At 41.7% G+C, this 21,594-nt stretch overlaps 1 protein-coding gene across 5 annotated transcripts in view; it reads right to left on the bottom strand.

Annotated features, from left to right (window-relative positions):
* Window positions 1–21,594, bottom strand: part of LOC111868734 (homeobox protein cut) — a 394,707-nt gene that overhangs the window by 256,747 nt on the left and 116,366 nt on the right. The window contains exon 2 of one of the 5 annotated variants that reach the window (XM_023859665.2): window positions 4,761–4,877. The exons of the other annotated variants lie outside the window; for them this stretch is intronic. The gene's annotated coding sequence lies outside the window, so the exon portion shown is untranslated. The remainder of the gene's footprint in view (window positions 1–4,760; window positions 4,878–21,594) is intronic. 5 annotated transcript variants of the gene reach the window in all.

Raw genomic sequence — 21,594 nt, 5'->3', positions numbered from 1 at the left:
TGTCAAAAAATCATTATTACATAGGAACAGCGTGATAAAATGTTTTTACTGTAACTTTTGCACAATAAGTAATATCTATCAAACTGTTACTTTCGTGTATGCTTTAGGTTTGCAAATAACTCTGTATATGTAAGATTTGAGGCTTTCACGGCGGTGACTATGAAGAAAGCAGTCTTCTGGGATTTGGCACCGTGTATATGTGGTGTTAACCGACGTTTCGGAGGAACGTATTACCGTTCTCACGGTCTTGTCGCTTGCAGATTTCTTATACTTTTTCTTCTACCCTGAAGATGGAGGCGATACGTTCCTCCGAAACGTCGGTTAACACCACATATACACGGTACCAAATCCCAGAAGACTGCTTTCTTCAACTCTGTACTTGTTTCTTAGTTTCATTTGGACAGGGTTTCCAAATCGGTGGTCTGCAGGGCACTCCGGCCCGCAAATTGTAACAGCATGAGCATATGTATTTTGATTCGATGAAAGAAATCAGTTCAAATCAGGGATACAGAGGGTTCCGAGAGCCGTCAGACAGTAAAATAGGGCCATGAGTCCCGTCGGACTCGAAACCAAGAGTCACTGTGCTGGCCAAGGCCATCACAGTTTACCAGCCAGCCAGTGCAAGTAAACTTTGGCAGCGGTTGAGCGAGTGGATCTGCGTAAAGTTCTTGTACTCTGCGTTCCGAAAACATTGCCCTACACCTAATGAACATGCACATGAATAACAATTTTTGCTCAGTGTAACAGAAGCTGTGCGCAGGCGCAGAATTAGCGGTCAATCACTTTTCCTCTTGATGGATTATTTAACGACGCTATTTTAGTATCAAGACTATATGGCATGGGCACAGATTTAACAGACAAGTAAACTAAAACTGGAAAACTTACTGCATTACAATTAGATATTTTCGTTTTGTCTCACATTTTGTTTTGGCGACAAATAATTTGCTCAACGTTGCCACTCTTTTTTCTTTTCACGTCTGCCTTTCAGAGCGCTCAATGCTGTGACCGATCGAACGGTCAGAAAGGGTCAATGAATTCTGAGGTAAAGATATCCCTCAGATATAGAAGTGGTGCTGTGTTAAAACCCCAGAAATTCGGAACACGGGCATGTCTAAATTATTTCGTACGCAATTGTAGTATGTATACTTAATTGAAATGTTCCANCCAAAGCCCAGAAGACTGCTTTCTTCATGTAAAGGTTTTCATTTTTATTTTGAATGTAGAGTAAACGTATCTAAACTCGCTAGAAATAACTATATTACTTGCAGGCCTTCTGTACTGCCATGGCGTTCTATGGTCAAAACCCACAAATGGGAACACTTACATCCGTGAGCCCTTAATATACGTTAATTATACTGAAAGTGACCACCCGGGCAACGGATCTTGTCTACAATGCTGTCAGACACTCTAGTTTCTATTTCGTAAAAAAATATTTTATTTAATGAACTGATCGACCTATTTATGGGAAGCCATGTCATAACAGACAACAACTACATGAACAGTGTCACTGAATTACGGCTCGTTAAATGTCCAGGCTCCGTATAATTACGTATCTTATTTCATTACTGGAAATTTTAATGTCTATTGCTGTACATGATGTCATCAGCCGCTGTGTGAGAAGCTTTTCTGAAATTGCATCTGTCTATTTACTCGTAAGACGAGATAATAATGCAAGGACACACATTCAAACATAGCAGATTATTGACACGTCACTGACAATGAACTTTCAAATGAATCGATTATTGGCACGTGACTAAGAACGAATTTTCAAACACAAATGAGTACTGTCATGCAAATAAGAACAAACCTTCGAACCGACTGATTATTAATGTTCTAGTAAAAGAGAACTTTCAAACGCAGTCGATTTACTGATATGGGGTAAAGATGGAACTCACAAACATGATCGATGACTGAACTGCAAGCATGAACCAGATCATACTGTGGATCGAGCCTCCAAGCACAATCACACAAATTTACTAACAAACGAAACTATGAGATCCGTTCAATCTCGTAAAAAGTAAAGTAAAGCTATCCCTGTAACAGGCCGTGGAGTCCGATTGAGTTGTGAGATGTTGAGGCTCCCACATTTTCTCTAGACAATCGGCTCACAGATGGCGGTAAGGCTGTCAGACCCATGCGCCGCCCGCCCTTTATTCCTGGTACTCATTTCTGTTAGAGGCTGAGTCGACCCCAGGGCCATAGTACGGCCGGAAGGATTAGGCAAATTGAAAAAATCCAATGACCTCATCGGTACCTGAATCCGCGACCTACCCAATCCCACAAATTGCCAACTTCAGGTGTTTTACTATGCTAAAACTGCTACATTGCACTAACATTGTCTGTTCGTCACATATGCGACTGCACGCTTCATGATTTAAAACCTCATAATCGTAGTCTAACTATTATTTATTAACCCTTTTATATTCTGAGTTGTACTTAGCAAAAATGTCTTATTCTGATAGCTTTAAGATAAGCTACTGACTGGACGTTTGCCTACGTTTACTACCGAAATTCCGTAACCTCTGCAACACATCTGCGAAGGCTTCGTCCACATTTTCATCCATTATTTTTTCTGAGCAAATAATATTCCTTCCACCCGAAGCCAACTTCTCTCACCGCGAGGTACTGAAGGCTTTATATACTAGACATACATAGTACACCTGCAAAATTCTGAAAGCAGAAAAATGTAACAGAGATAGAAGTATGTGTATGAACAACAATAGCATAGGCACCTTCTGTTCCTGTTCCAGCCATCACCATGATACAAACATATCACCACAAGAGTGCAGCACAAGAGGAAAGGTGACAAGCCTCAGCCACAATGAGAAGACAGTAAAAATCTAAACAGCCTATTCCCTGACGACAATGGTAAACATATACTGTGAACGGTGCGCAAGCGAATTAATATTTGTTTTCTGCTGACCTATAAATTACATCACTTCAAATGTTCTATTCAGGAAATATATATTAAAAAAATCTGCAGTAAATTTACTTGCATATGGTACAGGGTGTTACTTGAGAACTTATTTACCTGACCAAGAAACTCCCTGTTATTATAGAACCAACCCGTCACATTATGCAGAGCAGTTCGTCACTAGATCCCCCCCCAAACATCTTTAGTCAGTTCATTCCAATTCACAGTTTCATGACGAACACCCCACCTGATTACATCAAGTGTTCTTATGTGAGGCTTTCCAACTTCTTCCGCCACACCCTGTACGTAACCTGTTCAACTCATCTCTCTAGACATGGCCACTGTAACAACATCTGATTATGTAATTTTAACATTTTCCATGTTTCTTTATCGTATTTTAGGTTCACTGTCTGGGATGTGTTCCCTAGAGTCACGTTTCTGGAATTCATCAAACAACAGATTCCACGGGACGGACTGATACAGCACTGAGCCCTTATTCATTTGTGCGTGTGCTTGAGAGAGAGAGAGATTGGAGGTATTTCAGATGCAACGTATGCATGTTTATTACTGATAATAATAATTTTAGGATATTATATTCCATACAACTTTGTTTATGGAAAGTAAATATATAAAGTAACTGCAAATATATTAATTATATACTACATGGTTCTGAAATCCCAAACCAAAATTTTATGTAGATTATGTATCTTAAATATTAAATGTAAGGTTCGATTCGCCGGTCACGGTAGCCGAGAGGTCTGAGGTATGAACTGTCTTCGCTCGCTCGGAAGCCGGGACCATGGGTTCGAATCCCACTCAGGGCATGGATGTTTGGTATGTGTTTGTGTTGTCCTGCGTTTAGATAGAGGCCTTGCGACGAACTGATGACTCTTCAAAAGAGTCCTACTCTCTGTAAAATGATCACGAAACTGAAAAATCAGAGGCAAGAGCCCAAGAAGGCTGTAGAGCCAGTGAAAAAAAAAAGTTCGATTCATATTAGCATCTTAGATATCAACCCGACTGGTCATGAGGATTCATGATATATTAAAACATTAACCCGATTGCAGCATCGAAGAATACAGACAGTGGAGCAATATGTGACTCTGCCTTTATCTCCACAGCGTCTCAAAGAGTCACTGACAATCACGAAAATGTTTTGCCGACGAAGACTATGAAGTCGTTCACGAAACAAGCAGGCAGAAAGCACAGTCCCTGCTTATTGTTTTTTTTTTCACTGGCTCTACAGGCCCCTTGGGTACTGGCCTCTGATTTTCAGTTTCATGATCACTTTACTACTTATTGCTTATTTGCGTTATATCCCAGAAGACATCACTATTCAGGACACACCTATTTCCTCCTGCGTGATTTTTCGGCGGGGTTTCGAGTAAGCTAAATGCTGGGAATTATAAAATTCGGGGCACTGTTGTGCTGAATGAAATGAAAATCAGCTATGAAGACGCACGCAGATATCCATGTTATGACAGATCCCCAAAACTATTTGCCAATTAAATCAGCCAACTGTAAAACAGCTGTCCTGGTTATTTTATAAGAAAAATGACGCCCTTCTCTGCAGTGTATATAAACATTTCTAATCTATGAATCAGCGGACGAATAACACAACAAAGTGAGAGCGTTTAAGTAGTTAACGTACTCTTCTGTAGCAGAACGCTTCAGAAATCAATTGAAGCGGGATAATTAACCGTGGATTTCTATGTTTATCATAGCCGCACAAGAGAAGCGCAGGAATTCAAGTAGAGGACAGCTCTCACCAACAGAGGTAAAGAAACCCTTCGCCCTTTATGAAGTATATACATGATGCATTTGGACTCTACTGTGAAGGCAATACCTTCTGATAAAGTTACGGTAAGTCACCGCTCCCTTTGTGCTGCACTCTGCTCCTGTATCGACGTGGAATCAATCGATATTTCTCAATCCCTCAAATTGTTCCAAGCGAAAACGATAGCTGAAAAGTAAAGAAGATAAATATTGTAAAGTTTTTTTTTGTACACAGAACATATAATGTTAAATATTACCCATTTCCCCCCACTTCACTTGTCGATCAAAGTACGAAATTGATTGATTGACTCTATGTTATTATGTGATGAATGACTTTCAATACAACATGTTTTAAAACGAATTCCATGTAGCTCACATCCTGAAAACACAACTTAAAAACATTCATAGAGTGTATCTATAAATATGGCCGATTTATGTAATATGTAGGTCCTATAAAGAAGGGAAGCTGAGAGAGACCTCGTCATTGCAGTTTCTTCTCATATTCCTCTTCTTCCATCTTCTCCCCTACCCGAAAAAAGTTGCTACTACACTAATTAGTTATCTGGAGTATGTTTGTATATTGATTAAACAAGCTACACTCTGATTTTAAAGAAGTCTTTTTTATTTCATGGCGCTTATAGATATTGAATATGGTAGTAATTGCAGTCTGAAAAGCATCAGAATATCATTCAACCTTCAACTCAAAAAGTTTCTTCTATCCCTTCCTCTCACCGCTCTTTCCGTCTTTCTCACGTTCCCTTCGCTTATAAATTCCGCTGCTTAGCATCGTCTCAGTGTGCCAGTGCAGTAAGTACAGATCTACTCGCTTTCAGAGGCGCCTGCAGGCAGCCAAGTGAAAACACATGACTCCATTAAATAAAATTAGCGACAATATTCTTCTTCAGCAATCATTAAAGCTTATTATTTTACTCTTACGCTGTTCTGAAGGCTCGTGACAGGATGAGCCTATATGATGAGAGCGGGTCAAGACTTTAAGGAGGTGGCCCTACTCCTGTCTACAGGCGATCAGTTGTCGTTATACTGACAATGTACCACTGCTAGTCCTATCTACAGGCGATCAGTTGTCGTTATACTGACAATGTACCACTGCTAGTCCTATCTACAGGCGATCAGTTGTCGTTATACTGACAATGTACCACTGCTAGTCCTATCTACAGGCGATCAGTTGTCGTTATACTGACAATGTACCACTGCTAGTCCTATCTACAGGCGATCAGTTGTCGTTATACTGACAATGTACCACTGCTAGTCCTATCTACAGGCGATCAGTTGTCGTTATACTGACAATGTACCACTGCTAGTCCTATCTACAGGCGATCAGTTGTCGTTATACTGACAATGTACCACTGCTAGTCCTATCTACAGGCGATCAGTTGTCGTTATACTGACAATGTACCACTGCTAGTCCTATCTACAGGCGATCAGTTGTCGTTATACTGACAATGTACCACTGCTAGTCCTATCTACAGGCGATCAGTTGTCGTTATACTGACAATGTACCACTGCTAGTCCTATCTACAGGCGATCAGTTGTCGTTATACTGACAATGTACCACTGCTAGTCCTATCTACAGGCGATCAGTTGTCGTTATACTGACAATGTACCACTGCTAGTCCTATCTACAGGCGATCAGTTGTCGTTATACTGACAATGTACCACTGCTAGTCCTATCTACAGGCGATCAGTTGTCGTTATACTGACAATGTACCACTGCTAGTCCTATCTACAGGCGATCAGTTGTCGTTATACTGACAATGTACCACTGCTAGTCCTATCTACAGGCGATCAGTTGTCGTTATACTGACAATGTACCACTGCTAGTCCTATCTACAGGCGATCAGTTGTCGTTATACTGACAATGTACCACTGCTAGTCCTATCTACAGGCGATCAGTTGTCGTTATACTGACAATGTACCACTGCTAGTCCTATCTACAGGCGATCAGTTGTCATTATACTGATAGACGTACCACTGCTACTCCTATCTACAGCCGATCAGTTGCCATTATACCGACAGATGTGGCACTGCTACTCCTATCTACAGGCGATCAGTTGCCATTATACTGCCAGATGTAACACTGCTACTCCTATCTGCAGGCGATCAGTTGCCATTATACTGCCAGATGTACCACTGCTACTCCCGTCTGCAGGTTATCATTACATTTACAAGTGTATCAACTGGCACTCCCGTCTGCAGGAGACTGGTTACCATTAGACTGACATGTGCACCATTGCTAATCCTGCCTACAGACGATTCGTCGCCATTATTGTTTCAAATTCCTCAAAAAAAAATTAACTCAACAAAAGCTGCATACCTTTTGGATATCTATTAATACACAACATTTCAGTTACATTAAGCAGTGATTCTACTCCAGAAGCTGGCACGGTCGGTATGGTGATATTACCGATGACAGCAAAGAAAGAACAGCGGTGGTCTTCATAAAGGTAAAGAGGTAAAGTTATCCCTGTAACAAGCCGTGAAGGCCTATAGGGCTGTGAGACGTCAAGCTCCCACATTTTCTTTAGGAAATCGGCTCAGAGATGGCGGTAAGGTTGCCAGCCTTACACGCTGGCCGCTTTTACCCCCCTCCCCCAGGAAGATTCCTGGTACTTATTACTGTTAGAAACTGAGTCGACACCAGGGCCATAGTGCGGCTAAATAGTGGCGTTTATTGCGAGTTTTATGAAAGTCTGTCAAATTGCTCAGGCAATAAAAGAGGAGACAGGCACGCGGACATAATGATATCACAAGCCTGTTCTTCCTTGCACAAGGAAGCAAAGTCAGGAACACTTTCTTCACACTTCTGCAGCGAGGGTCTGACGCCGTGAGTTCCTTTCCAAATACGGCACAGGTCGCTTCTAGCCTCATCGAGCAATCCTTTATCAATATTGTGCCAGCACGACGGGAAGCCTCTTGTACACGGCAGACACAGAAAGGAATCGCGGAAATATTTATGCAACATGCGGTACACGCTGAGAACATGATTACAGGGTTGTGTCTGACACTAGGTGCAGCCGATAGTTCTACATGTCTTATTTAACTCAACATACCAACATTACAACCCGCACTCTAGTCACTCCAGTGGTTGTTTGCTGTTCTGAACAATGAGGTCATCTTCAAGATCGTCAACCAACGTCACTGCAGCATAGCGCGTCCTCAGGTTGCGGCATCCGCGTACGTAGGAAACCCGCGGACAGATAACAACCAAATCATGTTAACGAAGTCCATGTTATGAAATTTTATGGAGGGCCTCGGACTAGGCGAAGCGTTTGTGGACAGGAAACTGGGGACTTGGAAAGTCACGAGGATACATACACACATAGATTGATAGATAGACAGGTACATGGTTGGACAGATGGATGAATGGATATAGAGAGAGACAGAAAATAACTGAAAATGAATACTGCATGTCACATGACTTAGTGTCTGGATCATGAAAACCTTAGATACTCGTACTCTACAGCACTGTGCCTGGAAGTGGCAAGTGACGAAATGTTACAGGCTGGGTCTCCCGTACCACAAAACAGTTCTTCAGAGTTCTCCAGCTGAAGGTAATAATCAGGAAAGTGCCTGCTGAACAGATCTACTCAATACCGTGCCGTTACACTGCATTCCTTTATTCATCACTACTCGTCCCATTGACAGCACCGTCCTTGCTGTCTGCGCCCTTCCACTGCAAGGACAGGTCGGTTTGGTATTCCAACTCAAGCATTTCTATCCGTTAATTTCATTAATCCAGAAGTGACTCATTCAGGCGAGGAAAAGAAGAGGCAGCAAACATGAAAGGGAATAAATGAGAACAAGAAGTGGTGGGGGGAGGTTCAGCTCTCGATCTCGCCCTGATAAAAATTAAAGCACAGATCAGAGAGGTAGCATCTACCTTGCAGCACACAACTGAGGAAATTGGAAAGAATTTCCAAGGGCACTGACACACGGTAAGGGTAATAAAAGAAAGGAAGAAAGGGGAAACCATGTTGAAAAGAGAAGAATTTCATGCTACTGTTCAAGAAAACAATAGTGAAATGAATGTGTGGTTAAAATATGACGAAAGAAAAGCACGCAGATTCAAAGGCATGGCTTGTTCCCTGTTGTCGTTAATGAAGGCGGTCTATAGTCATGGATAAAGAAAGAAATTCTTTCAATATCGCTATACCGGATTTCGATACAACTGATGTTTTCTTGGATACGTGAATCAAAGCTGAGGTTCCTTAAACACCGTGGCTTTAGTCCGCAAGGGAACTATACTGACCGAGCGACCGCCGCTTGTCGGCGGTTAGTGCCAACTTTAGCGGATAGAGTGTGTCGCGTGGTCAGCGCAACGGATCCCCACGGCAGTTAATCTCGGTTTTCTAGACAGAAGCCGCTATTTCCTTGAAACAGCTCCTCAGTTATACTCACGAGGCTGAGTGGAGCCCGTTCCAGACCCACTGCTTCTCAGAAAATATAGCGCTGGGAATCGAACCCGAAACCTCTGGATCTGTAGCCAGGAACTCTGAGCACTAGGCCACAGAGGCGGTCCTCAGCTAAGGTTCCTTACATTTTGTAACGTGCATGAGCAGGGTGAGGGGAATGTTGAAGGCAAAAGTTTAACAGGAAAACATCAACGAAAGAGGCCACTTGGGAGATCTAGGCACAGATGGGAGGAGAATATTAAAATGTATCTAAATGGAATGTGTTGTGGCAATGTAGACTAGATTGAACTGATTCACGAAATGGGTCGATGGTGCACCAACACGGTAATGAACCTTGGGGTTCAGTATGAGTAGACATTTCTTGACCAACAGCACGAATAGAAAATTTTCAAGAAAGGCTCTGAACCAAGCTTGCCCCGTAACTGGATGAGTTCGATCAAGCAGAAACGCAAAGGAATTATATTCCTGATTTCAATTTTAGAAGAAATATGAAATATGAGAAGTCAAGTGCAGCAGAAGAAACGCCAGCAAACCTTCGGACCCTAAGAAAACCTCAAACAACTTCCACAGCTCCGACTTGTCAACCAAGAGTGACTTGGCTGACCAATGAGTAACTGACCATGTAGAATGAACAAAGAGATGTACGTGGGCCGAATAATCTGCTTGTTATTCAGAACGTGCCCAGAAAGAAAGCAGTAATTTAACAGATGAGTTAAACACTGTTTATTCTAAAGAAAGCTGTAATTATCACATGACAATGATACCTGCCCGGCGCTATATTGTGACAAAATTCTTTCACCTTTGTAATAGCCACAGTCTGAGACGATCCCCAGGCGTAATCTCCGATTAGGCCTCACCTACATAAGCATCTACCTCAGGCCTCTGAGAGTTTTTCAGCTGGTGAAGAAATTAGCTTTCCTTATGAGGCCAAGATTTTTCTGTTCTCCACAGCGTCCAGACCGGTTCTTGGACCCATCCAACCTCCTATGCAATGGGTACTGGGGACGATTTCCCCGGGGGTAAAGCGGCCAAGGTGCGAAGCTCATCACTCACCTCCATCTAGCGCCGAAATCAAGAAAATGTGGATCTATACATCCACTCCCCACACGTCTTCAGGTCATAGTGCTTAATCAAGTAAGCACAAAGACAACGTTACCTTCTTTAGGTAGCCTAACGGTTCATCACCCTGCTCAAAAAAGCCCGTTGCCACTGGATCTGCTCAATCCTGTTCACAGCTTCTCTGGTAATAATTTCCCAAATCCCTGTCTTCTCTGACACAAGTACAAGTACAAGTTTGGCAATGTGGCTTACCCAGTCTTCTATTCATTGGGTACCCCGAGCTCTTTCCCCAGGAGTAAAGTGGTTGGAACGTGAAGCCAGAGTAATCACTCCCATCGAGTGCCGAGGTTAAGAATATGTGGAGTTATAACTCCTCTCCCTCAAACAACTTCATGGCTTGGTACTTAATTAAGCACAATGACAACTTTGCCTCTTTTCTCGCTTAGGCCTTTCAAATGATTTCTTCTCTTTGAGATTTTCGAAACAAAATATTGCGTCTATTTCTTCAGTTTTTCCATTATTTATTGCAACTACAGAGAGCCTTGCTTTCCTGTGTGCTCCTTTCTTAGCTGGACATACTGATCCTCCTCCCCCCCCTCACCCCATTCAGACTCAGGGCCTGACAACTCCTCTAACTCCTCTCCCTCCTCCATATCGATTCTCTCAAAACATCTTTCATGATCTCTGTTAAGCAGTGTCATTAATAATCTATTTCCTCTTCTCTTTGACTGTACTAATAATAATTACGATGACAAAGGCTTTATGGTTGACAGTGGCGCAGTGTTGCGGAGAAAAGGAGAATAAAGAGAAGGGTGTAGGTTGGTTGGGCGACGGTGGTGTGTGGAAAAGCATGAGAGATGAAGCATTGGCTCTGCTGCTCTCTGTTGATAATCAGTGGAACTAGAGACATAGGAAGGAAGAGGATGTTAATTTGAACTTCGTTTTCGATATCGGAAGGATTCGTTCGTTTGGAACTAGATTTGGATGGTATGAGGTTTGAAACTGGAAGAGAAAGACAAGGAAAGGGTAAAAGTGGTTTACAGATCGAAAGGGAATAGCTAGGCTATCTGAAAAGCAAGAGGGGTAGAGATGTTGTGCAAAGCATCACGATAGGATAGGGAGAGGGTAAGGGGGAGTACTAATTAGTTATCAAAGGGGTTTTCCTGGTTGGTGGCGTTGTCGTCAGAGGCTTCAGGGAATCTGAGGTTCTAGTTAACGTACAGTCGGACCCAGAACGGAATATACACCTTGTGGCTGTAAGGTGTAATGAGACGGCTTGGGAAACACTGGCATTGCAGCCAGCACATGAACAGGCAAGCGAAACGCTACCACGGCTTACTGCTTATTACTTTGATAACGATAACCCATCCTCTCCACTTCTTTCTGTAGCTGAAACAGCAACCCTCAATACAGCCACAATCCCTGTTGATAGAAGGCCCAACAGTTTCATTATTACGCAGAAAAACAATACCTTCTCATCTCCATGTCGGGAATAACAGCAGAGGGATATTTACTCGCTTTCACCCCCTTGCTCCTTCACCCCCACGTAGCTCCACCTGGCTCCATCCCCGTAGCTATTAAGGCTACACTATATTACAATGCCGTTTGGCAATATATTTTGATTTTTAATTCCGTGGTCGACAGGTCGTCTTACGCCATACACCATACTGTGGGATATATAACTATGTCAGAGCAAAAACGACGTATGTCCGTTTAAATTTTTTATGTTTATCTGAGTTGTGTAGATAGAATAAATACTAGAATTAATAGTAAGAAGGACGACACCATTTCTTAATTTTAGGTTTATACCGGTGTGTTCGGTTCTGCAATCCGAATTCTGAAGTTCGGCAACAAGAACCTTGGCCGCCGTACGTACTGTTTGTGCTCTGTAACATCAGCTTCTCAACTAGAACTGCAAGACCGAACGAATTGAGGGGAGAAAATGAGATAGGAAAGATGGAATATAAATAAGGAAGACTTGATGGAAAAGAAAGAAAAAATAAACGAAAAGGGCGGAAAATGAATGAAAAGGGTCGAAAGAAAACCAACAAAAAAAACAAGAAAATGGGACCAATAAAGACGGACAGAAATAAAAAGATAACAAAGAAGCAAACAAAACATACAATAAAACAAAAAAGCAAACTCCATGGCTTTAGTCCGCAAGCGAACTATACCGACCGAGCGAGAGGCCGCCGCTTGTCGGCGAAGTTAGTGCCAACTTTAGCGGATAGAGGGCGTCGCGTGGCCAGCGCAATGAATCCCCACGGCCGTTAATTTCGGTTTTCTAGACTGGAGCCGCCATTTCTTTGAAATAGCTCCTCAGTTATTCTCACGAGGCTGAGTGGATCCCGTTCCAGACCCACTACTTCTTAGAAAATCTGGAAGCGCAGAGACTCAAACCCGGGACACCTCAGGACCTGTAGCCAGGAATTCTGACCACTAGACCACCACAAAGGCCGTCAAATAAAACACATAATAAGAAAGACAAAAAGAAAGAACGAACGAAAGAAATTATAATAAACCAAATAGTATAAAACAGACATAAATAAAACGGAGAAGAAGAGAGAGAAGAATAAAATGTAACGGAAGTGAAAAAGAATTAACAGAGCAAGGAAGAGAGAGAAGCGCGCGGAAGTGAACGTTCCGAAAACGACCGACAGAAGCCAGGGACACTCGAGCTGACCAATTTATTTAACACTTGTTACCAAATGCCACACTACATCTACGCGCATGTGCCATGTGAATCGCCATGTAACTAGCCACACACCGGATTCTGTCAACGATCACCGTAATCGCTTTGGATTAATTAATCGAATTCGATTTGTAGTCGAAAATAACTAATACTGAAAAACATGTAAGTACACATAACTTCGCTATGACGTGTAAGCTCCAAATAACATCAACCCTTTTCTGTGGCTATGGTCGCCAATATGACGGACATAATAATGATGGTGTTTCTCTCAATGTAAGTGAACATAAATTACTATCAACATATTAGCTAAAGAATAAAACTGATTCTTAGTACAGTATTGTTGTGATAAGTGCCTAGTTATTTAGTTAGATAGTTATTTAGAGAGGGTGGGTTTCCCCATGCACCGCAACCAGTTTGATCTATTGTGCTTCCCTCTATGATATTCTACCAGTCTCTATACCCTACCGATAAATGGTGCGTACCATCAGTCCCGCCGAGCAAGCGAGTTCGGCCACTTGCTTAGCGGTGTCTATAATGCTTCCCCCATCTATCAGAGGCCTTAGAGACTATTGTTGGGCGGGAAACGTCCTGGAATTTGGCTCAGTGATCCCCTTTGGGGATATAAGGTTCTTTTACGTGCCGTAAAGTTACGACACGGGACACACAGCTTAAAGTCCCTCCCGGAGGACTTGTTCCCTGAATTTTTCCGCCCTTAAAAATTCGACGACCTCCGCCGGGTATTTGAACCCGCGTACCACGAGTCATGAGGTGGGCACGTTACCTCTAGACTACGGAGGCCGCTCGTGATAAGTGCCTAAGTCACAATGCGTAATCTGGACGAGTCTCCCCCCCCCCACACACACACAGACACAACTAGTGACACGAGCTGACACCTCATCTCTTGTTCCCAGTTTCACGAAAATGGTGGGTAGAGAAGGAACATTCGAAACCACTGTGTGTACATGTTTCAATTTTAAACAGATTATAATGCTCATACCTGTTTCGTTAAGTGTCTTATAAATTAAATGTATGTTACACACTGAAGTTATTATAAATGATTTGGCAACACCGTCCAGTGTGACTTAGTGTATGTTCTATACAACGAAAGGAGAAACAACGTGACAACAACACAGATTCTTAACGAATCATACAAAAAAGAGGGAAATAACGCTGTCCTGACTTAAGATGACAGCAAATAGCACCCCAATCTCCCATTTTGACAGAAGAGGCATGAAGACACAAACCTCAGCGGTTCAAAATTTTAAATATTGAAAGTTTTAATAATATATTATTAACTCAAACATCTTTTAACTTTAATAATTTTTATATGAAAGTGTAAGCATATGTACTACGATCTATATAATAGTGTTTCCTTAGCATGTTGTTATTGCCTTCTGAAGATGGTCACAAGTGACCGAAACATGTAAAGGTACTATAAATATATACTGAGTTACAATGGACGGTGTTGTCAAATAATTTTATAATAATTAACTAGTGTGACGGACCACAATGAATACAGTTAACATACTGAACTTAACATTAATCGGATCCGCTAAGACCTTGTAAATGTATTGTAACTGAGGAAAAAAATAAAATAATGGCAAAGAAAAACAAAAAAAAATAATATGCATTGTTCATTGAAATAGGTTCGGGATAAATCAGATACTAAAGTCATTGTTACACGTATCACCTGGATCTTTTGCCGTGAATGGTAACAGTATATATAGAGAGGGGGGGGGTTGCAATAATGACTTCTGGGCTGTGGGGAGTTTTAAAAAACTTTACATTCTTTTCCATCCTTCTCTCTCTCTCTCTTTGTTTTTCTTTTCTCCTCTAGTTTATACACTTTTGCGTAAAGAAGAGTGAGAGGTGAATCTATACCCAAAATCTCCTTTAATACAATAGCATCCACCCATCTTCTAAACCAGCTTCTTCTCACACCCCTTATACTGCTAATGTTAAGTCAGTGTAAAAATTCTGTACAGCCATGACAAAGAGTCACGCGACGCAGTCCACATCAATTACGGCAGTACCTTAATCTATGCGCACGTGTTTATTGGAGGGCAGTCATTACATCTGTACGCTAAGTCCACGTCACTGCCTCAGAGATAATGAGGAAGCAGTTCACATTCGTGTGCATGTACATAAACAGGGGAGGGAGGCCTCGGCGCCTCAGATCAGGTGCCGAGGAGAGAATTCGGACCTCAGACAGAGGAAGTAAGAGGCACATGAACAGCCAGTCTTCTGGAACGCGAAGTCCCTCACATACAGCATTGAGACGCTTATAACAGGAAATGGTGACAAAACGAAACCGTATGAGCTACGTATAAACGCGCGCGGAGATAGAAACGCATACAAAATTTCTGTCGGAGTACCTGAAGGAAAGAGATCCTCACTCACTCACTCATGGAGCTAAGCTCTTCTTGAGAAGCCGCCAATTCTGCAGCTATTAAAAAACTTTACAGCATTTTATGGAACCCGAAGGTTCATTTCCGTGTTCACAAGATTCCTCCACTGGTCCCTATCCTGAGCCAGATCAATCCAATCCATACCATCCCATCCTATCTCCCTAAGATCAATTTCGATATTGTTCACCCACCTACGTCTTGGTCTTCGTAGTGGTCCCTTTCCATCTGGCTCTCCCACCAATAAATGTCCTATATGCATTCCTCGTCTCCCCCATTCGTGCTACATGGTCTGTCCATCTAATCCTCCTTGACTTAGAGCTCACTCCAGGAAATCAGGTGCAGACGGAGGACACTATTACAATGGATCCTAAAGTTGTGAGGGTGTCGACTTTCATTCAGCTGGCTCAGGATACAGTCCAGTGAGGGGGCTCTTGTGTCCACGGTAATGAACTTTCGGGTTCGGGATTTACTGGCTACCTAAGCGACTATCAGCTTCTGGAGAAACACTCTGTTCCGTGGAGTTGGTTACATATATAAAGAAGTATCAGTCAATCTGTTCGTCTGTCCACTAGGTATAATATGATATGGTCCACTTTATGAATTATTCCACATTTTCCTTAAAGACGGGAGAAAATAGTAAATATCTCAGATGTAATAATATTGAGAACACTATACTCGTCTTTCAAGCCCATAAACAGGACCAGCAGTCTGATATGTCGATATAGTATGTATATATAATCATTCATTCATCAGTAATCTGTCAAGACGACAGGTCCACAGTCTCTTCCAAAACAGTTCCTCCACTTGATGCGATCTAGAGCTTTCTCCTTCAAATGAAAATATCCTCTTCTGTCCCCAAGGTCATTCAGCATCTTCTTAAGTCTTCTTCCTCGTCTTCTTGTCACTTTTATCCGCCCCCCCCTATCTTTCCTTCAATAACTTCTTTTAGAAGGCAGTTTCTGCGTAAAACATGACCAACCCAATTAGCCTTCGGTTTTCTTATTTCGTGTAGGATATTCCTCTGCTCACTGACTCTAAATAACACTTCTTCATTTCTCATATAATCGGCCCAACTGATCTCCATCCTTCTCCAACACCACATTTCGAAGCTTTCCAGGTGTTTTTGATCTACTGCCGTAAGTGTCCACGTTTCAGCCCCATACAGAGCTATGCTCCAAACGTAGCATTCCACTAGTTTCTTTCTCAAATTTAAGTCCAATTTGCTGCTAAAAAGATTCTTCTTCTTGCTAAATGCAGCTTTTGCCATGCAATCCTAGATTTATATATATATATCTTGAGCCCTCGTACGTTCTGCTTATCGAGGGGAGAATGTTTCACTTTGCAATTTATACACTAATTCTCCAATTTCTTACCAAAACTTCGTAAAACACTAATTATGACGAACCGTCCATAAAGATCTTCTATCGAGAGGACGGCAGGATTAAGCTGACCTCGATTAGCAGAATGTACGAGGGCTCAAGATATAATCTTCTCACTGTCACAAAATACACACACTTCCCAAGGTGGCAAGGGACAGCAAAACTAAGAAGCATAAGAACACAGGCCTAACAAACTGGGGTCCAAGACAAGCAGGTCAAGGTAGACCGATGCCAACAAGGGCAGGCTTTGGTCCACTTTCTGAGTTTTCTTACAACTTAATGGAAGAGCCCTTGCTCCTTGTAGAAGAATTCATATTCTGTGAACATAAATACGTATATCCTCTGCTTTTGGGCCGATTATTGTTGTCCAGTGAAAATACGGCGATGACATAATAACATAATAAGTTACACTCAAAATAATATTATACCATGTGTATAACTGCTCTTGAATAATTAAAAGACGAAAACCGGATGACCGCAGTACTCCCACTACCACTCCCCTCCTTCCTTCTCAACCCTATTTCATTGACACTTCCGTTTCCGGTACCTTCCAGTGCAGCCACTTCTCCTCCGAAATGCCTGGCCCCACGCGAGAAAATAAGACTAACAGGAGACGATCAGAGCAAGCCGAAACGCATAACGTTACTGAGAAGCGTGACAGCTGATCGCAACAAATGGAAGCCATATTGTTGCTGACAAAGTGGAACTGCTGCACATGCGCTGGCCTTTCATCCACGGATAAATGACGTGCAATTTGAAACAGCTTTCATTTCATGTGCGATATTATGGGAAAGAAGATGCTATTCTAACATTATGCTCATTTCTTTATATTATAATATAAGAGCGGATCGAAGGGCCACTTACTGAGTTCTATTATTAGAACAGGGATAGGTGGAGATTAAGCTATGCACAGTTTTGATCATAACGATAAGCGGTGAACTTGTTGCTTTTGTAGGCTTTACATAACTCACTACTTTCATTATACAATTTCCCACCCAGTATATGAACATATATTGTCCACCCACCTACGCCTTGGTCTTCCCTGTGGTCTCTTTCCTTCTGGCTTTCCCACCAATATCCTATATGCATTCCTCGTCTCCCCATTCGTGCTACATGACCTGCCCACCTCATCCTCCTTGACTTCATCATTCTAATTATACTTGGAGAAGAGTACACGTTATGAAGCTCCTCATTATGCGGTTTACTCCAGCCTCCTGTCTCTTCGCCTCTCTTCGGTCCAAATATTCTCCTCAACACTCTCAGTCTATGTTCTTCCCTTAATATCAGAGACCAAGTTTCACTCCCATACAGAACCACAGGCAAAATTATAGTTCTGAATATTCTAATTTTCATGTTTTTCGACAACAGACGAGAAGACAAAAGGTTCTGGACTGAATGGTAGCAAGCATTACCCGAGTTCAATTGCCTCTTAATTTCTTCCTGAATCAGGTTTCGATCTGTTATCGTTGTTCCCAAATATCTGAATCTGTTTCCTATCTTTATGTCATGATTTTGTCCTGCATTTTGGTGACGAGACAGTAATATATACTTAGTTTTCTCTGTGTTTACTTCTAGACCAACCTCTTTACTTGCGTCAATTAAAGTTTGTGTGTTTTTCTTTATGGCATCTACTCGTACATTATCACCCAGTAGATTCACATCATTGGCATAGGCCAACAGCTGATGTGTCCCATTTTGTTTCTATCTCGAATGTATGTATGAATGAATGTATAAATGGTGAGCCTTCTTGGCCCTTGCACCATGACCACAGTGCTCTATTGTGCCTTAATTTCAGTCTCGCCTGTTACACTTGAATATTTTTTATCTCATATGTTTGCTTTTTAGAATCTTCTGACAATTTATTTCTGGCACATAACCAACGTTTTTTTACCCCTGCCCTAGTTCCAATTAATTTGAATATCTTGTCGAATTTCACTTGGCTTCATGTGTATAATCTTCTTATTCATACAAAGAGAAATGAGATATCTTCAGGCCAGTAATTATCACAGAATGACATATGTATTTTTCATGCTACATGCAGTTATTCAGACGTTTGCTGATATTATATCAGTTGCTGCACTGCATGATTTTGTCCAGAGCAGTTGGGTATTGTAATTGTACAGATTTAATTATTACTGTTCTACAGTCAGTGGAAGCTACTGTGATGATACATAATATGGTCAAGTATCAAAGTAACCTAAAATAGCTGNAGTCATTTATTCCTCTATACAGGTCTCTAATGTTCTTGTTCCTACTGTTCATTGCAAGCTCATCAATTTTGTCTTTCAGATATTCCCTCTTTTTGTTCCTGAAATGCCTGCTGGTTTCACGTCTTATATTGTTCAGATTATCCCCATTTAACTCGCTTGGATCCTGTAACCGTTGCAATTTGGCCTGCTTTCTTTGATCTAATAATTTGGAGCGTTCTTCATCGAACCATGGCTTATGCTTCTTCGGTTCATAATAACCTAGACTCTCTTTGGCAGACATTTTTATATTCTCTCTAATAGTTTCCCAAGTTTTACAAAGACAAAAATAACACCGCCTAATGTGACTATTTAAATTTTATCATTTGAAGACTCATCACCCTTACATGTTTTGATCCCTACGGATCATCCTCAGAGGGCATCAATACTTTTTCGGAACCTACTGTTATAATAGATGCTAATTATATACACATATAATGTCTGAAATGCACAATGTACACAGTGTTCAATCTTTCACATTCACAGCAGCCTTCCTGTTGAACTCACCCTTCTTCATATAACAACTTTATCAATAACACAAGCACACAAGCAAAAAAAAAAAGTGAATAGTTGGCACTCTGATTTCGCATTTTGGAAGCACCTTTTCGAATCTCAGCCGGCACACCGATTATACTGACTTTTTCATGATTTACCTCAGTCCCTCCAAGCAAGTCACTAAAATTAGCTAACGAACTCTTTCTTCCATATCCTTTTTAATTCATTATTCACCAATCATCCCATCATAAAAGGTGAAGTTGTCCTTGTGCTTGCTCCGTTAAGCACTGCGCCATAAAGACATATGGGAGACTGGGGGTAGAGCTCCAACTTTCTTGACCTGGACATTAGATGGAGGTGCGTGGTCAGCTTCACGCCCATGCCATTGTACCCCACAGGAAAAGAGCCCCCCCCCCCGGTACGCATTGGATAGGAGGATGGGTGGGTCCCAGAATCGGTGTGGACGCTGTGAAGAGAATCGAGCCAGCGGCCATCCAGCCCGTAGCCCGTCGCTATACCGACTCATATCATCCTATCATTCGATGCTACATAGCCAGTACTGACAGTGTCATTAAAGTGTCCACACGTAAATGAATATAAATAAACGTGAGGAAAATTACAAATGTTCACGCCGGAACTCGAACTAATGACAGCTGCCAGAAGAAGTTACCAAGATATGAATGAAACTGGCATAGTAACGTCACAGAGTGATTGACAGAGGAAAGGCGAGACACACACACACACACACATGAAGGTTTGTTGATCTCAGTGCAGTGTTTCATATAACACGCCATCAGCTTGACGTTTAGGCATCACCATAATCATCAGAAGCAAAAATTTAATTCGTACGTCAGTCATCTCCATCAGCACACCACAGGAAGAAACCTATTACATTTCGTTACCAATAAAACACGTGTCGTTCAAAGAGGAGCCAATAGTGAGACACAAAAGTCGAACCTCTACTGGCGCTTTACAACTGCGGCCACACATGAAACTAAGAGTCGGTATATTTCTTAACATGCAGTTGACATCCGCCTTCTGGAATAGTTCAGACCAAAACCTCTATTATTCTCCTCTACTGAGTGAATTATGTACTTCCGCTGTAAAACATCTTACCAATTCAGAAAGTCTTTGAATAGATATCTGTGATCTAGTGGTCATAGTGGTCTAGTGGGCGCCCAAGCTTGCGACAACACAACAACATCCGATACAAACATTCCCCACTTACCAGTTTATATGTTTAATGGAGCCCTGTCAATAGCAGAGATTATAGGCTTCTGAGAGTAATATCTGAAGGACTGAGGAAAAGCAAGAAAATCTTCAAGACAGTAGGCGTCACAGGGAAAACAGTCGCGAATGTATGTTGTGAAAATGTACGAAATCTGATTCAAAACTTCTCTCTTTGGCACAAAAGGGGTCAAAATTAGGCGGTATAGGCTGGCAATAACATTATATTCATAACAGATCAATCAGTGCCCATAATACTGGCGTCTTGTGAGTCAAGGGGACAGATGGACACTCGTAGCTAATTAACAAGGACAGCATGGAACAGCGTTCCTATAAAATAACAGAGTCGCAATGAGCTTCCCTTTATCCAGAAACTTCTGGTAACTCGAAGACAGGAAATGTTCTTTCCTCCATCACATCTACAGAACACCACAAGGTTCACACAGCGGGGCAGCGAACTATCTCTCATTACATTAATGTATACAAATAACGTTTCTATTTTTTCTACCATGTATGTGTATATCTGTATCTGTAATATGTACATGTGTTCAAAACTTCCACGAAAACATTAAACTAAACCATTTCATCAGCATTATTATTGGCTGTGTTCCGTATAAACGATACATTTTAACGACATCCTCCCCTTTCCGCCCGTAACACAGATGTGCGTTGTTATCAAGTAAGCCTACCCAGCTCCACATGTGCACTTCCTCTGGTTCTGGTATATATAAAACCGTTTCAGTGAAGATATTCCAAAAGTGGAATTATTAAGAGGCTTCAAGTGGTTCTTATATAAGACTTAACAATCCACGTTATTTCAGAACATGTTAGGAGATACACAAACAATGTAACAATTCTGGCGTGTACGTTCACCTTTGTTTAATTACCACGAAAACAGTAAGGATAACGGAAAAAAGTATGGATGTAACTTACGTGTTGCATGTTTATCTACAATTTCTGTTCGA

This window comes from Cryptotermes secundus, unplaced genomic scaffold, assembly GCF_002891405.2.
Source record: "Cryptotermes secundus unplaced genomic scaffold, Csec_1.0 scaffold13, whole genome shotgun sequence".
In the NCBI taxonomy this organism is placed as follows: domain Eukaryota; kingdom Metazoa; phylum Arthropoda; class Insecta; order Blattodea; family Kalotermitidae; genus Cryptotermes; species Cryptotermes secundus.
This window is presented reverse-complemented; position numbering and strand designations above follow the sequence as displayed.